Source organism: Aythya fuligula, chromosome 13, assembly GCF_009819795.1.
Source record: "Aythya fuligula isolate bAytFul2 chromosome 13, bAytFul2.pri, whole genome shotgun sequence".
Classification (NCBI taxonomy): domain Eukaryota; kingdom Metazoa; phylum Chordata; class Aves; order Anseriformes; family Anatidae; genus Aythya; species Aythya fuligula.
The window spans coordinates 280,015-299,526 of NC_045571.1; the positions used below are offsets into that span (position 1 = coordinate 280,015).

Sequence of the window (19,512 nt, forward strand, 5' to 3'; positions counted from 1 at the left end):
GGATTTTCCCATTCAAAGGCAAAGAGTTTCTGTCTTTCAGTTGCCATGGCCAAGCAGAAAAAGGCATCCTGTAAATCTAGTACCATGAACCAAATGTGATATATGGAGTAATAATTCGTGTCAAGAAAATGGTTGATATTAAAAAAGAAGGGGGAGATGTGGGAGTGTGGCCATGGGGGTTGGAAAGCCCCATGGTTGATGATAACATCAGACTCTTAAGGATGAGGCCATCAGGAATGTAGAAGAGTTTAGAGGGAACAAAGAAGGGTGGTTCAGGAGACACCATGCAGTCTCCGGTTGCTTGTTCTCCAGCCATTAAGGCATGAGTGTTTGCTGTTGTCAGGCAAAGTTGTTTGACCAATGAAAAGTTGTTTTGAAAAGGACTGCTGTGGGCCAAAGGGTTTAAGAGGGGAGCCTGTCCTCAAGATAAAAAGGCAACACGATATAATGAAAAAGGACTGAATAGGGACAGGCTAGCAGAACAGAGACCAGGATGGGAACAGGCACATTGATTGCCTCATGAAGATAGGTTCGGCCAAACTCAGGAAACCACTCAGAGAAGCTCGTACAGAAAGTTGCTGGAAATAGGTGCACCGGAGCTGGAGAGAAGCTCAAGCTGAGAGAAGCGGACCCGCGCGTACAACTGCCCCTCGCTGGTAAGCAGTTGTGCATTATGGGGAATCATATGTCCTTAGAAACGGAGTGTCCTGGTAACCTTATGTTGCCTCTCTACGTGCTACCCCAGCCCGAGAGACAACATCGATTGCCTGCCTGCACATCTGCTCCCCGAGCAGGGACACTAGAGACAGACACACCTTGTCTAGCTCAAGTGCCAATTTATTGCTGCATAGCATAGCTTCTTATACCCATACACGTGACAGCCCTGGATCCCCGTGACCCTTTGTTCCACCCATGGTCCCTCCCAATCCTCCTCCCACATCTCCTCCAACATCTCCCCCCTCCTTATGCTATATATCACGCCCCTTTTTGTCGCACCCCCTTTTCCCGTTACAAAAGATATTAGCATAGTACAGCATTAGCTAAAGGCGATCATTCTCTTCTTCTTGTGGCAGGCACTGCCATCCGTTATTAAGAAGCAGGTTAATATTCACCGTTTACAGGACTAGCTTTTCAAGCAGCTGTCGCAATAGTCGAAAGAGCAGGGGCAAGAAGAGCACACCAACACCCAATAATATCACCACCAACAAAACTGCCGATAAGAAGGAGGTTATCCACAAGCCTGGTGTTCCCAGCCAATCTAGCTAGCCCTTCCCCCACCAGTTTTGGATAATGCGATCTCCATACGAGCTCTTCAACAACTCCTCAACCACGCCCTTGGTTCGCTCAATTGCCATTGTCGTGTTCTTTGTCCAATCAATACAACAGAAACCTTTGATGCCAGCGTCCTCCAACTCAGAGCAACCAATGCTGGTTCGAGCAAGCAAGTAGTCCACAGCCAGCCTTGTCAAGGACAATCCTTCTTTAAGAGCTTCCATGCCGTCAATGAGATTTGTCAAAGCCTTTGCCGTGAGGTTAGCATTCTTCAATGCCCAACAAGCTAACCGCTCAATTGTCTTAGTATTTCGAATGAGCTACAGGAATATAAAAAGCGTCTCAACAATTGTTTGTGCTTGGGTAGTCAAATACCATCTGTCATCACAGTCTGGATCTAGAGTGGGGTCTTTCAACGAGCACCTGTGATGGCTCACGCCTTCCCTGTGGCGTTCCTGATGTCATCGGGTGTGAGCGGACTAACTGCCTAAGTACCAAGTCCGCCATAAGCATTAGGGGGAATAGTAAGGTAAGCCTGACCACCCCCACAAAGCAAGAAGATTCCCCGCAGCAAACGCAAGGGTATCGGGGGGCTATGTACAACCACGATGGTCTCCCATCTCTTACTGTGCCAGACTGGGTCATTCGTCCGCCAAAGTGCCATTGGAGGGAATGACTTCGTCATATTGGCATTTGGCCACCTGCATGGAGGGAGGATGCGTTTCTGCGACTCTGTTGTATTGAAAAAGATTAATGCTGAACAAGCAAATCGAAAAGGGGTCACACACCGCCGTAAGAGCCAAGCAGAGCATCGTGTCTGTGTGGCTAGTCAGTTTCGCGAGTTGTTGCCAGAAACTGCTGGTGCAGCAGCATGGTAGCAGCAATAGCAGAATCCATAGGCAATGTCAGGCTGGCAGCCAGGTCAGTCCAGAAGGGAGCTGCACACAAGCATAGCCCCGGCCCAAGACCAATAAAGGTACCGGGTCTTTCGACCATAGGCCTGCCGTAGTCCATGTCTGGACTATACCAGTGGGTGTTGCAGAGTCCCAAAGGTGGTCATTAGCCCATCCTTCTAGATGGTTTAATAAAAAGAGAGCTTGCAGAAGCAAAGCATGTGGGCATAGCTCCAGAGTATCCAATCCTCCCCCCTCCTTAAGTGCCCAAAGACACTCCTTGAGGGTCCAGTGCACTCGTTCCACAATTGCCTGGCCTTGGCTATTGCCAGGAATACCCTTAACAAGCTTAATACCCCACACAGCACACCATCGGGTAAAAGTATGACTCATATAAGCTGGACCATTGTCAGTTTTCAGGGTGGTAGGTGTGCCTAGGACCGCAATAGCCATGCGAAGTGTGGCAATGCATTGTTTCACTTTCTGGCCCGTACTGGCGGTAGCCCACATGAGACCGCTGCACGTATCAACTGCTACGTGCAAATATTTGAGTCGCCCGAAAGGCGCAAATTCTGTGACATCCATCTGCCATAACTCATTGGGGTGGAGACCCCGAGGATTAACCCCCATGGGCAAGTGTGCTGCGGTGTTGCAAGCATGACAAGCTGCCACTATGTTTCTCGCTTCAGATTATGGTAGATGAGATTGCCAGTACAAAGCGAGGCTTCCTAATGTTCTTAAATGTGCTATAGTGCTTTCTAGAGATCCCCCAAGCCTCTCGAGTACAATCTCATGTCCCCTAGCTGCTTCAGAGGGCCTCCCAGTAAACTCTAGTGCATCCCAGGCCCTCCCAGATAGCTCTAGGATGCCCTAGAGACCTGAGGAACCCCACTGCACTTTAGAGAGTGCTAGAAGTCTCGCAGAGTCGCCCTGGGCCTCCCAGTGTAATCTGGCACCTTCTGGAACATTCCCATCACCCTCCCAGTGTGCTCTAATGCCCCTGTAGAACTCACAAGGCTCTCAAGTGTGCTGTAGCATCCCCTAGAAAATTTCTTGGGCACTATAGAGGCCGTGGAAGGTCTCCTGTAACCTCTAATATCCCTTGCAGGCTTCTGAAGGCCACTCGTTACACTTCACAGAACACTAGAGGCCCCCCAGTGCACCCTAGAGTTTTCAAGGGCCTACCTGTGTAGTCCAACACCCCTGGAAAACTGTCAGGGCTGTCCAGTGTGCTTCCTGGAGAACTCGTGGGACTCTACAGTGTGTTGTAGAGTCCCACAGAAGATTCCCAGGGCACACTTGAGTCATTCCAGGGCCACTAAAGCACTCCGGATTACTCTATGGTCCTGCTAGTGCACCATAGAGACCTCCAGAGGGCAGCAGATTACACTATGGTTCCCTCGAAGGGTGCTCTAGGGCACTGCAGGGCCCACTAGAGGCCTCCTGGGGTCTACCAGTGTGCTCAAAGGAGGAGTAGAGTCATCACAGTGCTCTCCACTGACCTCTAGTGGTTCCTAAAGACTTTCCAGTGCATGCTACAGGCCTCCCACGGCCCTCAACTCTGCTCTAGAGCCTCTGCAGCTCTACAATGGCACCCCAGTGCTGTCAAGCTCTCCTAGTGTCCTTTAGGATGTCCTAGCAGGCTTGAGGTCTCCTGTTGCCTTCTGGTGTGATCTGATGTATTCTGGAGGTCTTGCAGAGCCTCCCAGTGGACTCTGGTGGTCTCTGAACATCTTGCTGGACTCTCCATTGCTCTCTAGAGTATCTGACAGAAATCCTGGTACCTCCTGGAGGCCTCCCAGTCTTCAAAATGCCCTCTAGTGTCCTGTGGATACTTCCCAGGGCCTATTGGTTTTCTTCAGGGTGCCCTAGAGGAATCATAGGGTCCCCCACTGCACTCTAGAGAGCTCTAAAGGCCTCCCAGTAAGCCCTAGAGGCTCCCAGGGACTCCGAGTGCCATCTAGCACTTGCTGGTGTGCACTAGGGCCCTTTGGAAATTCCCAGGGCCCCCAGAGGCCTTCCAGGGCCCTGCAGTGTGCTCTAGCCCTAGCTAGAGGCCTCCCAGGGTTTCTCCCCTGTCATTTGGGGTGGCCTAAAGGCCTCCCAGTGCACACTGCAGGCCTCCCATGGTCCTCCAGTTTGCTCTAGAGCCTCTGCAGATCTACAGCAGACCCCCACTGTACTCACGTTCCCCAACCTTAAGAGGCTTCTATTGTGTTCTTGCATGCATGACTTGCTTCTGGATGGAGGCCTCTAATAACAGACTGTCCTAAACATTGCAGATAGTAAATAAGCCACAGAGGGAGAAGAATATGGGAAGGAGCACTGGTGTTATTTTTCTTCTGGGCTCCATACTGGGTAGTGACAACTGGTTCTACTGTGCCTTACTAAAATTGGGTTATGTTTGAGTGACAGACTGTACTGGTTTTAGCTAGGATAGAATTAATTTTCCTCCTAGTAGCTGGTAGGGTGTTATGTTTTGGATTTAAGATGAGAATAATGTTGATAACACACTGATGTTTTAATTGTTGTAGAGCAGGGCTTACACTAAGCCAAGGACTTTTCAGCTTCTCTGTCCTGTCAGCAGGCAGGCTAGGGGTGCAGCAAGATCTGGGAGGGGACAGACCCAGGACAGCTGACCCAAACTGGCCAAAGGGGTATTCCATCCCATCTGGGGTCATGCTGAACAATATATAGGGGTGGCTAGCTGGGGGGGGGGGGGGCGGCTGCTCAGGGATTGGCTGGGCATTGGTCAGTGGGTGGTGAGCAATTGCATTGTGCATCACTTGTTTCGTACACATTATTATTATTATTGTTATTATTATTATCATCATCATCATCATCATCATCATCATCATCATCATCATCATCATCTGTCCTAATAAACTGTCTCTATCTCAACCCACAGGCATCAGTTTGCACATTTCTCTCCCCTGTCCCAGACAGGAAGGGGGGAGAGTGAGCAAACACCTGTGTGGTGCTTAGCTGCTGGCTGGGTTAAACCACAACAGAGACTTGTACAGGACTCCTTGTTTAGTGAAGGAACCTTTGTGCTTCCTTTTCTTCAGTGTGCTACAGTATTTGTATGGTGCTGAGGGACCCTGGAAGTGTAACTCAGTGCCACACACCCCTCCACAAGGCTAAACAGCTAAAGCATGGGGAGTTACAAAACTCTGCTGAGATGTTTTGTGGCTGCAGTTCTCATTTAATTCAAAATGGTACAGTTCAGTATTGATATCAAAGAGCATAGGTTTGTAACTAATTCAGCTCTGTTTTTCTTATAGTAGTTTAAACCTTAGTATTCTGAAAAGTATGTGTTTCTCTATTGAAGAGGAAGGTTTATGGTCCATATTTTTTCACTGAACTTCATCCTTACAGAGAAATACATGTAGTTCACAGATTTTTTTTTTTCCTGAGTATTTTTCAAGTACTTACTTGCTTTAGTAGAACCATTATTACTATAATTACTTATAAATAAAAATGCCAGCTAACCAGAAAAATGCTTTGCTGATTTCCTAATAATGTTTTTCTCGGCTGTATAATGCTGTTACATACTTCATAAGCACAGAGATGCTTGTGTATTTATTTTTAAAACTGGTATCATATTAATAAGCTAAAGGCTTCCTTAAAGCAAGGCTTTAAGACAGCCAGATCTTGCTGAACCTGTAATTGCTATTTGCTGGCAGGGTCAACAACTTTCAGATCTCATCAGAATACTGGATGGCTGCAAAACTGCTATCCAAATACAGCTGCAAATATATTACTCTTTGCCTCTGCTCTACCTACACATTGTAAATAGCTGGAGAAGGAGAACTCCTGAACTGAAGATTCTGAAATGAGAGTCATCAATAATTTAACCAATTATAATTTTTCTTCATTACTCATTGTACTGTGGCTAAAATTAATGTTTTGAGGTTTTTGCTCTTTTCTAACAGTATTACCATAAGTAAAGGTTCCTTATTCCTGAATTTCTGCAAATTCAGTGCATCTACAGGCAACAGTTCATCACAGCAGAATGAACTAATGGAGGCAAAGAATGGTAGGCTGAGAATTAGTCTGCTTGCAAAAACCATGGGCAATCTCTAGAGTGTTTAGGGCACAGGGGGAGAATGTACTTCTAGTTAAGTAACTATTCACACTGGAAATCAGGAGTTTTATTATTATTATTTTAAAGTTACAAAATTGCTGACCTAAGGTTTGTACCTAACTCTGAGGAGAACTTGCATGGTTTGCTTAAATCTTGAAAGTGGCTACTGAGCTCAAAAGGTGTCATCATAACAATTGTATTCAAGGAGAGCCAATGTGGCTTGAGGAAATTTCTGTACTTTTTGGACAGTCTGTTCATTGCAGCTTAGTGCTGAATGAAACCTAATTTAATTTGTGTCAGGAGTTAGATACTTTAACACAAAAAATCTGAAGACAGGGTGTTATTAGTGATGTTTGGGTTTTTATAGCCCATTGTAGTAATACTGTGTAGAGAGCATATAAAAACAGAGGTCCTGCTGCTGATATATTTAATAATACTGTCATACCTTAGGTTGGGAAGGACTTCTGGGGGTCATCTGTCCTGCTTTGAGGAGGGCAACTCTTGAATCAGGTTGCTCAGTGTCTACTCCAGTTGAGTTGTAGATATCACCAAGGATAAAAATTCCCCACCTACCTGGCCCATTTCTGGTGTCTCACCACCTATATGGTGGTGGTGGTGGGGGGGGAACAACCTTGCAAATATCTAATCAGAATTTTCTGTGTTCCAACTCACATCCAGTGCCTCTTGTCCTGTCCACGTTCCTTCCAGGAAAATCCTGGCTCCATTTCCTCTACATCTTCCCAATAGGTAGCTGAAGATGGCAATTAAACTTCCTTCTGCCTTTTTCAGGCTGAAAAAAAAAATAAATAAAAATTCTAAGCTTCTCTTTCATATACCATATGCTCCAGGTCCCCTGACCATCTGGACTGAGTCCAGCATACCAGTGTCTTGTACTGAAGCTGAAAACATGACAGCTGTACTCCAGATGTCCTCTCACAAGTGTCAGAGGGGTAAATTTCTTCCTCTGCACTCGTGCTGATTGCACCCAGTAGGTGATTGTCCTCCCTTGCTCCAAGGGCACATTGCTGTTCAAGTTGTTCATTAGGACCCCCAGCTCCATGCCTACCTGTGTTACTGCCTCAGGTTATTTCATCCTAGATGTAGCAGTTGGCATCTGCTGAACTTCATAAAGTTCCCATCAGTGCATGTCTTCAGCCTGCTGATGACCCTTTACAGGGGTGGTCAGCAGGTATAGTGGTGCTGCTCCTTGGAGTATCAAGCGCTCCCCCTCAACTTGGTATTGTCTCTGAAATTGCTGAGTGTGTCGTTCAGGTCATTGAAAGAATTTAAACAGCATTGACTCTGATAGTGATCTCTGAGGGATGTTACTAACGGCACCAGTTGGACTTGGTGGAATTGAAGACAACATTGGGGATTTTTACTTAAGCCTATAAACACAGGAAAACTGGTTTAGGGTAGTAGCTGATGTACACATTTCACCCTGTTGCACATGGTGTGCCTGGAGGTACTTCCTCTATTGTTGGCTGACTTCTTCCATTCCCTCCCCATTTTAAAAATGAAAATGCACCACCTACATTAGTTATGATTGTGTGGCTCATATTTCACATAGCGGTCAGAGTTCATAGAGTTCAGTCATGCTGGGCTGAAGGCCCTTCTCTCTCTCTCTCTCTCTTTTTTTTTTTTTTTTTTTTTTTTTGACAGAGCAACCCTAAGAGCATGCTATTCTGTGCGTTGCATGCCTTCTATTTCAGGAGCAGCAGATCCCCAGCACATACTGTGTTTTGGGATGGAATGTCTCTAAGCTGCTGCTTTGCTTTGTGTACTGCACCAGTGGATCAGGGTATGTGTTGGACAGCCATGAGGCAGGCAGTGTACCCAGAATATTAACAGTCATTTTGACTCATTGCCTTGATTGTCTCCTGCCTGAGTTCAATTACTAATTGAACTAATTACTAATGCTGGCCCTGGGGCAGTGTTGGCTATAGAACACTGGCTTTGGGAATAGTTTGTTTTAGCAATCATGTGTTTTAATTACACATGAGGGGAGGTTACTTTGCTCCTATTAATGTGAACTGAAGTTTGAATACCAGGTGCCCTGCTCCTGATAGTAGGTAAACAAGTTAGGTGCTGGGGAGCAGCAAGGGCAGGTGAGCTGGAAGCCAAAGGTGACAGGTAGCCAGGTTGGGCAGTGACTTCCCTGAGTTTACAAGCACCTCCTGAACCCATGGCCAAGATCTCTCCCACCTCTTCTGCCCCTGTGGCTTGTCCCAGTAGTTGCATCCCAATTTATGCTGGGTCGGAGCTGGGTTTGAACAGCTAAGCCTTGCAAGGGAGACTTTACAGAGCATCTCCATGTGCTTGGACCCTTACATTACAGCAGGAGATACCAATCTCTTTAATTTGATACCTTGTAGGTACTGCTGAAGGTTAACTATAATACTTGTTTTATAGTCTGAAGCCTTTTTTTAATAGCTGATAAAGGGAATTAGGACCTGAAGTTTAATCTATTTTCTCAAGGCTTAATCAGCTATGAGACTGACCATGCAAAACAGATCACAGGTTGCTAATGAAGATTCCTCTGATCAGTATGAGATATGAGGTGCATTGAGAGCAGACAGGTATGAGAGGAAAACATTGTATTTTGGCTACAGACTTGACAAAGTGATTTAGGGAGCAGTAAAGTCAGCCTGCCTGTGGTATCTAGTCTACATCATATTATGGTACCTTATTTCTAGATTAATATAATGCAAAAAAGGGGATGGTATTTACAGACCAAGAGACTCAAATCCATTGTTTTCCTCTCTCTGACCAAGAGCAGGACCATCTGTTTCTTGCTATTATTTGTGAGTGTCAGCTTTTGTGGCATTCCATCTTCCTTGCTGCTCAGAGAAAATCACTTGCTACTTAATGAAAAACACCTCCCAGGATGTAGAAAATGGAGACCTTTCTTTGAACCTTTCTGGCTTTACTAGGACCTGCCAAGCCTTCAGACGGCCAACACTTACCACATGATGGTACATTTCATAAATGCCTGTAACGTCCCCTCTGATCTTACCTGCTGTGCTCAGGAGAATGCCACTTTATTAGGGAAACATATGGCCTTCAGTCACAGTTCTGCTACTTTGCTGGCCAAATGGCAAAGTATCTCTTGGTTTTACTGTTTTTCTACTATTTTTTCTTGCCACAAGATTTGCAAATCCATGCTATTTTTAACAAGTATGTTGCATTGCAAATGTTTTTGTGGTCATGCTTTCAGTCCCTGCTGGCTCCTCTTTGTTCTATGCAATTACTATTCACAAATTTAATGTGCTACTTATTTGCTCTTCCAGGTGCTTCAGCAGCAATATTATATAAAATGGCGTCTAATGTTAATCTCTGTAGAAGCACACTTAAATACTTTTCTTGTTCAAGAACACTTCTGCCCAACATTGCGTTCTGCTTAAATTTTCCAGTTAACTTGCAAGCCATCTGACAGTGCTGTCCTAACCAATTTGATCCAAACACCTTAGTGATTTTTGTGAGGCATTGTTGTGAATGCTTGACAAAAGTCTAGATATTGCATCTCCTGTGTTCCCTTCATCTACAGTTTTGGTAATTTGATCAAAAAAAAAAAAAAAAATCCATCTTATTTGGCTCAGTTTCTTTCATTGGTTATAATGCCATTGCAATAGACTCTTCAGGGTCACTCCTATATTTTGAGTACTGTTTGTAAGCCTCTGGTCACTGACTTGGTCTCTAAGTGCCACAGCAATACATGTATTAAAGCACTTTTCCTTAGGCCAATGGGCTCTTCAGAGTTGTATAAAGGAGCTGTGGTTCTCCAGGACTAAAAGGAGAAGGGTCGAAAGGCAGACCTGGGAAACTATAGGCCTGTTAGTTTGACCTCAGTGCCAGGGAAGCTCATGGAGCAGATTATCTTGAGTGTCATCACGTGGCACTTGCAGGGCAACCAGGTGATCAGGACCAGTCAGCATGGGTTTATGAAAGGCAGGTCCTGCTTGACGAACCTGATCTCCTTCTATGACAAAATGACATGCTGGGTGGATGAGGGAAGGGCTGTGGATATGGTCTACCTGGACTTCAGCAAGGCTTTTGACACTGTTTCCCAAAGCATTCTCCTCAAGAAACTGGCTGCTCTTGGCTTGGACTGGCGTACGCTTTGATGGGTTAGAAACTGGCTGGGTAGCCGGGCCCAAAGAGTCGCGGTGAATGGAGTCAAGTCCAGTTGGAGGCCAGTCACTAGTGGCATCCCCCAGGGCTCAGTACTGGGGCCAGTCCTCTTTAATATCTTTATCGATGATCTGGATGAGGGGATTGAGTGCACCCTCAGTAAGTTTGCAGATGACACCAAGTTAGGTGCGTGTGTCGATCTGCTCGAGGGCAGGAAGGCTCTGCAGGAGGATCTGGATAGCCTGGACCAATGGGCTGAAGTCAACTGTATGAAGTCCAACAAGGCCAAGTGCCGGGTCCTGGACCTGGGGCACAACAACCCCAAGCAGAGCTACAGGCTGGGAGATGAGTGGTTGGAAATCTGCCTGGCAGAGAAGGACCTGGGAGCGATGGTTGATAGCCAGCTGAATATGAGGTGGCAGTGTGCTCAGGTGGCCAAGAAGGCCAACAGCATCCTGGGTTGTATCAGAAGCAGTGTGGCCAGCAGGTCTAGGGAATTGATTGTCCCCCTGTACTTGGCTCTGGTGAGGTCACACCTCGAGTACTGTGTTCAGTTTTGGGCCCCTCACTACAAGAAGGACGTCGAGGTGCTTGAGCGAGTCCAGAGAAGGGCAATGAAGCTGGTGAGTGGTCTGGAGAACAAATCTTATGAGGAGCGGCTGAGGGAGCTGGGCTTGTTCAGCCTGGAGAAGAGGAGGCTCAGGGGTGACCTTATCGCTCTCTATAGGTACCTGTAAAGGAGGCTGTAGCGAGGTGGGGGTTGGTCTGTTCTCCCACGTGCCTGGTGACAGGACGAGGGGGAATGGGCTTAAGTTGCACCAGGGGAGTTTTAGGTTAGATGTTAGGAAGAACTTCTTTACTGAAAGGGTTGTTAGACACTGGAACAGGCTGCCCAGGGAAGTGGTGGAGTCACCATCCCTGGAGGTCTTTAAAAGAAGTTTAGATGTAGAGCTTAGTGATATGGTTTAGTGGAGGACTTGTTAGTGTTAGGTCAGAGGTTGGACTAGGTGATCTTGGAGGTCTCTTACAACCTAGATGATTCTGTGATCCTGTGAGTTGGTCTGGCTGGAAACTAACAGAATGATGAACTATTGAGTAAAATTCAAGGTAGAGCAACTTTGCTAAACCTAGTCAAGGGAACTTGTTTTCCCTGGTTGGAATGGGGTCAGAATTATAACATACCTTGGCAAATACTAATTCCCTAATGCTCCTGCTCCCTGCCAGCACGGTAATGTGCTGCAGTCAACTCTGTATTGCAACAATTGGCTCATTGCTACCTTTGAAGTTCTGTATCTTCCCAGTCAGTCTGTGAGCTGATTTTCAGAGAAACCTGTAGCTCTGAAAGTGTTTTTAAGGGCTTTGTATCCTTGACTTTTGTGCTTCAGTGTTGGCACAAGGGAAATGGAGAAAATGGGACTTGGAGTTAGCAGTTAAATGCTCATAGCTAGGAAATGCTTTCTAGTGTGGAAATCCTGCAAGAGGAAAGTCTCCTGGGGTCTCTGTGGCTCCTGGACTGTGAAGGGTTGAGAAAGCAAGGGGAAAACTAAATTAAGGCTAGCAGCCTTCTCCTGTGCAGCTGGAGGGTGCAGGGTGCTGGTAATGCATGTCAGGGTCCAGGTGCTGTGTGCCAGGGTGCTCTCTGCTTTCCTTGTAGTCCTGCCGTGCTGACCAAGCTTCCTGTAATGATTCCTGCATGTGGAAATTCATCTCAAACCACTTGCTGTCACATCTGTTCATTGTACTTAGCACTTTGCAATGATGGCCAGAGCTCTGTGCACATGCCTGAAATGTTTCCTGCTGGAGCACAAACCAAACTGCTTTTAGCAGAACAATGCCCTGACTTTGTTGGCAATCCGAGCACTGCTGAGGTGCTGTGCTAAAAGTGTCCCCCTCAGTACCTCCTGAAAGACAAGGATTCCTGTTTGAGCCTTGTGTGTGTGCTGCCTAACAGCCTGCCTGCAGCTGGCAGCTTACTGCAAGAGGACCTACATCACGTGTGGGATTTGTGGCTGTAGTTGAAGGGTGTATCGATCCTGTATATTGTGCTGCTGCTGGGCTCTCTGGGGTGGTGGGAGGGGAGGTCAGGATTGTTACAGCTCTGCCAGGAGCTCCAGATTTTTTCCCCCCATCTCCTAACTGGCTAAAACAACCTAATATGCACAGTTTTCTGGAAAATCAGAAAGTAATATGAGGAAAAAATAGCACATGCTCAGGAGCATGTCACCCAAAGAAATGAAATGGGTAATGTTGCCCTGAGCAAATAGGATTTATAGCAATTTCAATATGTGGGTGCGGGATAAAATGCAGACAAGTGTAATAAAAGAAATATTGGTTGTTTTTTGCAAGCAATAGCTGTGTAAAATATTGTCCTTGGGACAGAAAAAGTTACCTTGATTCTGAAATAATGCACTCAGCCTCTGGCTGTCAGTGTTATATCAAAGACTCAGTAAATTTTTTATTCCCACAGGCATTATTTTACAGCTATTGTCTGCCATACCAAACTCCATTCATAACATGTATTTATAGCTGGGGTGATCTGTGACATTCTTCATAATATATAAAAATGAGGAGGCTGCCACAAAATGGCTTTTGGTTTCCTTTCAGGTTTGCAAAATAGATGTTAAAAGCAAATGATTTAAAGCAGCAATTTTATTAAAAATGCATTATTGCCATTTGTAGCTTTTACAGCTATTCTCCATAACTACGGTGGGCTTCCAAGAATGAAGTGTGAGGCTTTGAATCTGCAGCTTTGTTTTTAGCTTATTTTAGGCTTTGAGGCAACAAATCTGCTGGACCAAATTTATGCTAATGAAATGTGTGCCAGATTTATACCAATAGACCTTCTGGTTCAACCTTTCTGTGTGTATATATGTAAAAATTTATTTATAGATTCAATATATATAAATATATATTCATTCAGCTTTTGTTTTATGTTAATGACAGACAACTGAAGACTAGCCTTCTAAAGGTATTCAGGCACTTAGTTATGCAGACCACTCTCCAGGTGGATTTACAAATGCCTGAGGAGGCTGTATATTTCCCTGACATTGGCTTTAGGAGTGACCTGTTTAGGCTTGCCTGAAAGCTCTAGTAAATACCTAGGTACAGTTCGGGAGAATAACCACATGGGCCAAATGTGTTTTTCCCAAAACACAGAAGGAGCACATAAAGCAGGAATTTCAGCCCAGGTTTCCATGTTCCAGCTGGTGCCTGCCTCCATTTGGGAGGCCAGGCTGTGCAGCTTTGCATGTCAGGGTCACAATCTGTGTACTGACCCAGGCCTCACTCACTTGCTTTGAAAGGCTCAGCATGTACCAGGCTGTATTATGCTGGTCAGTCTACTGAGGTAATATCACAAAGAGTGATTAAATAGGCCAGACTATGCAGCTGGCAGTGAAGACACAGGACTCAGTACCCAGATTATGCTTCTTTGAAAGAAGTAGGAGTCTAGGCAATGCTAACAGTAAGAAGAGCAGCAAGCAATTGTGTCCTAAGATCCTGAACTGGCTTGAGAAGACTGATTGTTAGTGTGGTATGCTTCCATTCAAAGTGTAAGACATTCGGCAAATGGGTAACATGTTGGTAAGCATGGATATTTGAAAGTTTAAGGTTTTGGGGTTTGTCTATGTATCTGTGCTGGTCCACATGCACATATGAATTATTTCACATGGGCAGAGCTCCCAAGCCAGGAAGGAAACACCCCAATCAGGAGCAGACAAAAAGGTTTCCTTCTTGCAGAAGATCGGCAAGGAATAACATAACATTATCTTCTGCATTTTCTGGAAGCATGAGGGGTTTGGGTGAAAGCACTGCTGTCCTGCCCATCTCCCCTTTGCACACTTTGCTTGCAGCTGGGATAGAGCTGCGTTTTTGCAGGCTACTGGAGGAATGTTTTATGTGCTGCTTGGCTTTATGTTGGTTTAGGTAGCTTTTCTTCCATCTTCTCTAACTATTAAAGAGCAAGATAAAATATAAATGTGGGAACGACTTTGACAGTTCAGTGCAGCCTATTGATAAAGCTGACAATTATGTCAGCAGTAGTGGAGGAAACTAAGCTCCAGTTACAGGGTAATGGTTGTGTTGCAAACCCTGCTTTGTGAGCCTGTTTAGTGAGAGAAGACAATTTTGTCTCAAGAAACAAATAAGATGCCTTGTTATGTTATGGCATTAAGAAATTACATAATAAATTGCTATTTTTTGTCATTAAACTGCAGGGCATTTTTTTGAATGTGAGTGTTCATAAATGAAACAAAATGGATACATTAAAGGAGGCGGGTTATACTTCAAGGTACTGACTAGATAACTTTTTTTTCCACCTCCTGTTTTTATTATTCTTTTCTTCTGATAATAGCTTCTTTAGAGGAGGTTTTAAAAATGGATTGTCCATAATGTTCTTCAGTGTCAGATATAAATAAAGGAAAAGTGCTGCATGTTTTCTTGTCGAAAGCTTCTTGTAGAGCTATGTAATCAGGGCAATTATAACTTTGCCTGTAGTTTGTCATGTGGGTTTGCTGTGCACACCAACTAAATCAGTCAAGAATTGAACATAATTGCCTGGCCTTCTTGTACATCTGGCAACTTTCTTGGAGTGTAGTGGTTTCTAAGGCTGACTCCCCTGGATCCTACATTATTTATAACAACAGTTTTTCTTATCCCTTCCATTATATTTTGAGGGCTTTCTGCCTCTTGTGTTTTGCATTTCTTCTTCAGTTTAGGGATCACAGTCAAAGATGAATGATATACATCTGGAAAGCCCAGAGCTACTTTTGTCTGCTCCTGATGGGTGTGTTTCCTTCCTGGCTTGGGAGCTCTGCCCATGTGAAATAATTCATATGTGCATGTGGACCAGAGCTTTTCTTCTCAGAAAAGAGAAGAAAGGAGTAGTAAACACTGAACAGGTGATGTGGCAAAAAGGGATGGCTGACATGGAGGAGATACAATGCTTGGGATATCCTGGAAAAGCCAGTATTCCAGTGGAGTGAGACTCCTGGTGTGAGATGCAAGTACTTGGATGGGGAGGAATGACTCAGTGTCTTCAGATAGCAGCTACTCTCTGCTTTTCTCCATTCAACTTGTCTGCCACCCTAATTTTGTGTTCTTTCTTAATCTTCTGACTGTTGGAATAATGCTCTGTACTTACTATATGTCTTCCTTTGTGCATGCAAGCTTAGTTCTCCTTTGGAAATATTTTCTTTACAAAAAAAAAAAAAAAAAAAAAAAAAAAGTTGAATTTATTTTACATGCTTTCTTTGGAGCAAAGGCTATGTCATGCTCTGCAGAATAGTAACTCTGATGTCCAAATTACAACAATTCACTGTACAGACCTGTTACTTCTATGTACTCTTAGGGTTTCCCAGTTTGACACTAGGGAGCTGCTAAGCTTCAGATCAAATTTCCTCCTTGTACCACCTACCCTCTACTCCAGCCATCCTTTCATGCAGCAGAGCACCTCGGTGGGTAGCATGCCAACACCTGCAGGGAACAGGTGATAGCTGTAGATGGATGGATATCTTGAATAATGTAGAAAATTCACTTTTCAAAGGGATTCTTGAAGGTCTTGATTATAAAATGTCATGCCAGCAAAAATGAGGGAAACCAACACTGCCCAGCTGAGAGAACATTATTCTGAATTGGAACTCCAAAATCTGAATTATTTAAAAAACAAGCCCACAACTCACTTCTATTTAAGGAATTCCCTATCATCCTATCCTCTACTTCAGCACCAGGGTTGTGGGAGTAATAAAGAAAACAGGGTGTGCATTTGCTTGGAAAAATATTTACTTATATTATGGATTAAGAATGATTAAAGATGAAGTCTTTCAAGGTTGCTTCCAATGCTGTGATATGCTGGCCAGTGAACACTGAAGTTGGGTTTTATCAAGCTTATTGCTATGATTCTTCAAAAGCAGTGGAGTTTCTAGGTTTTCTTAAAGATATTGGCTTTATTTGAATTGACATTCTAAATGCAGCTGTACTTCTGGCAGGGGAAAGTGGGAATTAATGTCTTACTTTGTTATGTTATGAGATCTGCAAGTAGATGGCTAATCTTTTCCTTCTCTTGAGTTTTGTTTCCTGATTGTAGTAACTTGTTCCATGTACTATTCAATGAAAAATGTATTAAAGGTCTCAATGTTGAAATGAGAGGGCATTCACTGGATTTATCATAGAAATTGATATGTATTTTAGAATATAGGCATCTTGGATAACATCACTTTCTCTTTACTGCCAAGCATCATTACGGGATTGGTAAAGAATATTAGATACTCACTGAAGAACTGGCTATGGTATTGCATAGGTTTGGGGTGATACGGCTACAGCTCATAACACAAGATCAGATTGTGGCACAAAAGCTAAGTAGACTCCCAAGCAGATGAGTAACCTCAGAAGTACATGAGGTATATGCATTTCTTCAGTCTTCTTGATAGTGGTCAGCAGGACTAGATATCTTATGCTGAGCCTTGAATATGAGCTAAATAAGTATTAGTAGATAGGGCTTGAAGAGGAATTAGCAGTCTTCATGTTTCTGATTTCTAATTTATAAACTGTAGCATTCAAACATTATTCAGTGTGAGTTTTTGATGTGGTTAGTCCTCTGCACTGAAGAAAGTGTGTGGATATTGTCTGAGAAATTTCTTTATTGCCATTAGTAAATTAAATGACATGCTCAAATATAAGGGATGGAGACCTCATTTTTCAAAGGAATGGTAAAATGAATGCCTAAGTCATTACATATTCCGGGAACACTTGGTAAATTTAGGGCTGCAAGTCTGTTTGTTCATAACAAATTTGAAAATCACATACTTCAGAAAAGAATACCTGTAAAATATTACTGTACGATGTTTAATTTGATTTGATATATGTATACAATATGACTTTATTTTTGCTTTAATATGAGAGGTGTTGTGAATAGATTATCCATATAAATTACTAGTGCGAGGAGAAACCAGGGAAGATGCCAACAAATTTCCTCAGCAGATAGAGGTAGAGGAAAACCTCTGGTGCATGGCAAGGCTGTCAGCAAGCAGGAAATACAGACAGAAAGAGCAAAATGGATTCTGAGGAGGTGAGTAAGGGTGTTGACTTGATCTGAGGAAGATCATAGAATCATAGAATCATAGAATATCCTGAGTTGGAAGGGACCCTTAAGGATCATCAAGTCCAACTCTTGACACTGCACAGGTCTACCCAAAAGTTCAGACCATGTGCCTAAGTGCACAGTCCAATCTCTTCTTAAATTCAGACAGGCTCGGTGCAGTGACCACTTCCCTGGGGAGCCTGTTCCAGTGTGCAACCACCCTCTCTGTGAAGAACCCCCTCCTGATGTCAAGCCTAAATTTCCCCTGCCTCAGCTTAACCCCGTTCCCGCGGGTCCTGTCACTGGTGTTAATGGAGAAAAGGTCTCCTGCCTCTCGACACCCCCTTACGAGGAAGTTGTAGACTGTGATGAGGTCTCCCCTCAGCCTCCTCTTCTCCAGGCTGAACAGGCCCAGTGACCTCAGCCGTTCTTCATACGTCTTCCCCTCCAGGCCTTTCACCATCTTCGTAGCCCTCCTCTAGACACTCTCCAACAGTTTCATGTCCTTTTTATACTGTGGTGCCCAGAACTGCACACAGTACTCGAGGTGAGGCCGCACCAGCGCAGAGTAGAGCGGGACAATCGCCTCCCTTCACCTACTAGTGATGCCGTGCTTGATGCACCCCAGGACACAGTTGGCCCTCCTGGCTGCCAGGGCACACTGCTGGCTCATATTCAACTTGCTGTCTACCACGACCCCCAGATCCCTCTCTTCTAGGCTGCTCTCCAGCGTCTCATCGCCCAGTCTGTACGTGCAGCCAGGGTTTCCCCGTCCCAGGTGCAGGACCCGGCACTTGCTCTTATTAAACTTCATGCGGTTGGTGATCTCCCAGCTCTCCAACCTATCCAGATCCCTCTGCAAGGCCTTTCCACCCTCATTGGAGTCCACAACTCCTCCAAGTTTGGTGTCATCAGCAAACTTGCTCAAAATACCTTCTATTCCTACATCCAGATCGTTTATAAAAATATTGAAAAGTACCGGCCCTAAAATGGAGCCTTGAGGGACCCCACTGGTGACCGCCCGCCAGCCTGACGCAGCCCCATTTACCATAACCCTTTGGGCCCTGCCCGTTAGCCAATTGCTCACCCATCGTATGATGTTTTTATTTAGCTGTATGGTGGACATTTTGTCCAGTAGGATCCTATGGGAAACCGTGTCAAAAGCCTTGCTGAAGTCCAAAAAAATCACATCAGCTGGTTTCCCTTGGTCCACCATACGGGTGATCTTATCATAAAAGGAAATCAGGTTAGTTAGGCAGGATCTACCCTTCACAAACCCATGCTGGCTGGGACCAATGACTGCTTTGTCCCCCAGGTGAGCCTCAATAAGTTCGAGAATCATCTTCTCCATGATTTTACCAGGCACTGACGTGAGACTGACAGGCCTGTAATTGCTAGGGTCTTCATTCTGACCCTTCTTGAAAATCGGCACAACATTTGCCAGCTTCCAGTCTACCGGGACCTCTCCAAATTCCCAGGATCATTGAAAAATAATTGAGAGAGGTTCCGCGATGACGTCCGCCAGCTCTTTCAGCACCCGGGGATGAATCCCATCCGGACCCATGGACTTGTAGGGATCCAGGTGGAGTAGCAAATCCCGCACACGTTCAGGGGCGGTTGGGAGTTTGTCATCCCCACCGTCCCGGTCCTCCAGCTCAGGGCACCCTGGGTCCCGAAGCCCATCACTGGCATTGAAGACAGAGGCAAAGAAGGCGTTAAGCGTCTCTGCTTTGCCTATGTCATTGTCTGTGAGGAGACCTTCCCTATCAAGGAGCGGCCCTATGTATTCTTTAGTTCTCCTTTTTCCATTCACATATATAAAAAAACCCTTTTTATTTTCTCTCACAGACACAGCCAGCTTCAACTCTAGGTGTGCTTTGGCCACACGAATTTTCTCCCTACAAACACGAACAGCATCCCTGTATTCTTTCCATGACACCTGGCCCTCCTTCCAGTAGCGAAACACTCTCTGTTTCCGCCTAATCTCCATTAGAATGTTCCTGGTCAGCCACGCCGGCCTCCTGCCCCGCCTGCCTGACTTGCGATATTTAGGA

At 45.0% G+C, this 19,512-nt stretch overlaps 1 long non-coding RNA gene across 1 annotated transcript; it reads left to right on the top strand.

The window, feature by feature from the left end:
• The first annotated feature begins 653 nt into the window (after nt 1-653).
• Nucleotides 654-19,263, top strand: LOC116494264. Its single transcript, XR_004253839.1, has 3 exons — nt 654-720; nt 11,333-11,338; nt 19,253-19,263. It is a non-coding gene; the product is annotated as an uncharacterized LOC116494264 (long non-coding RNA).
• Nucleotides 19,264-19,512: the final 249 nt, after the last annotated feature.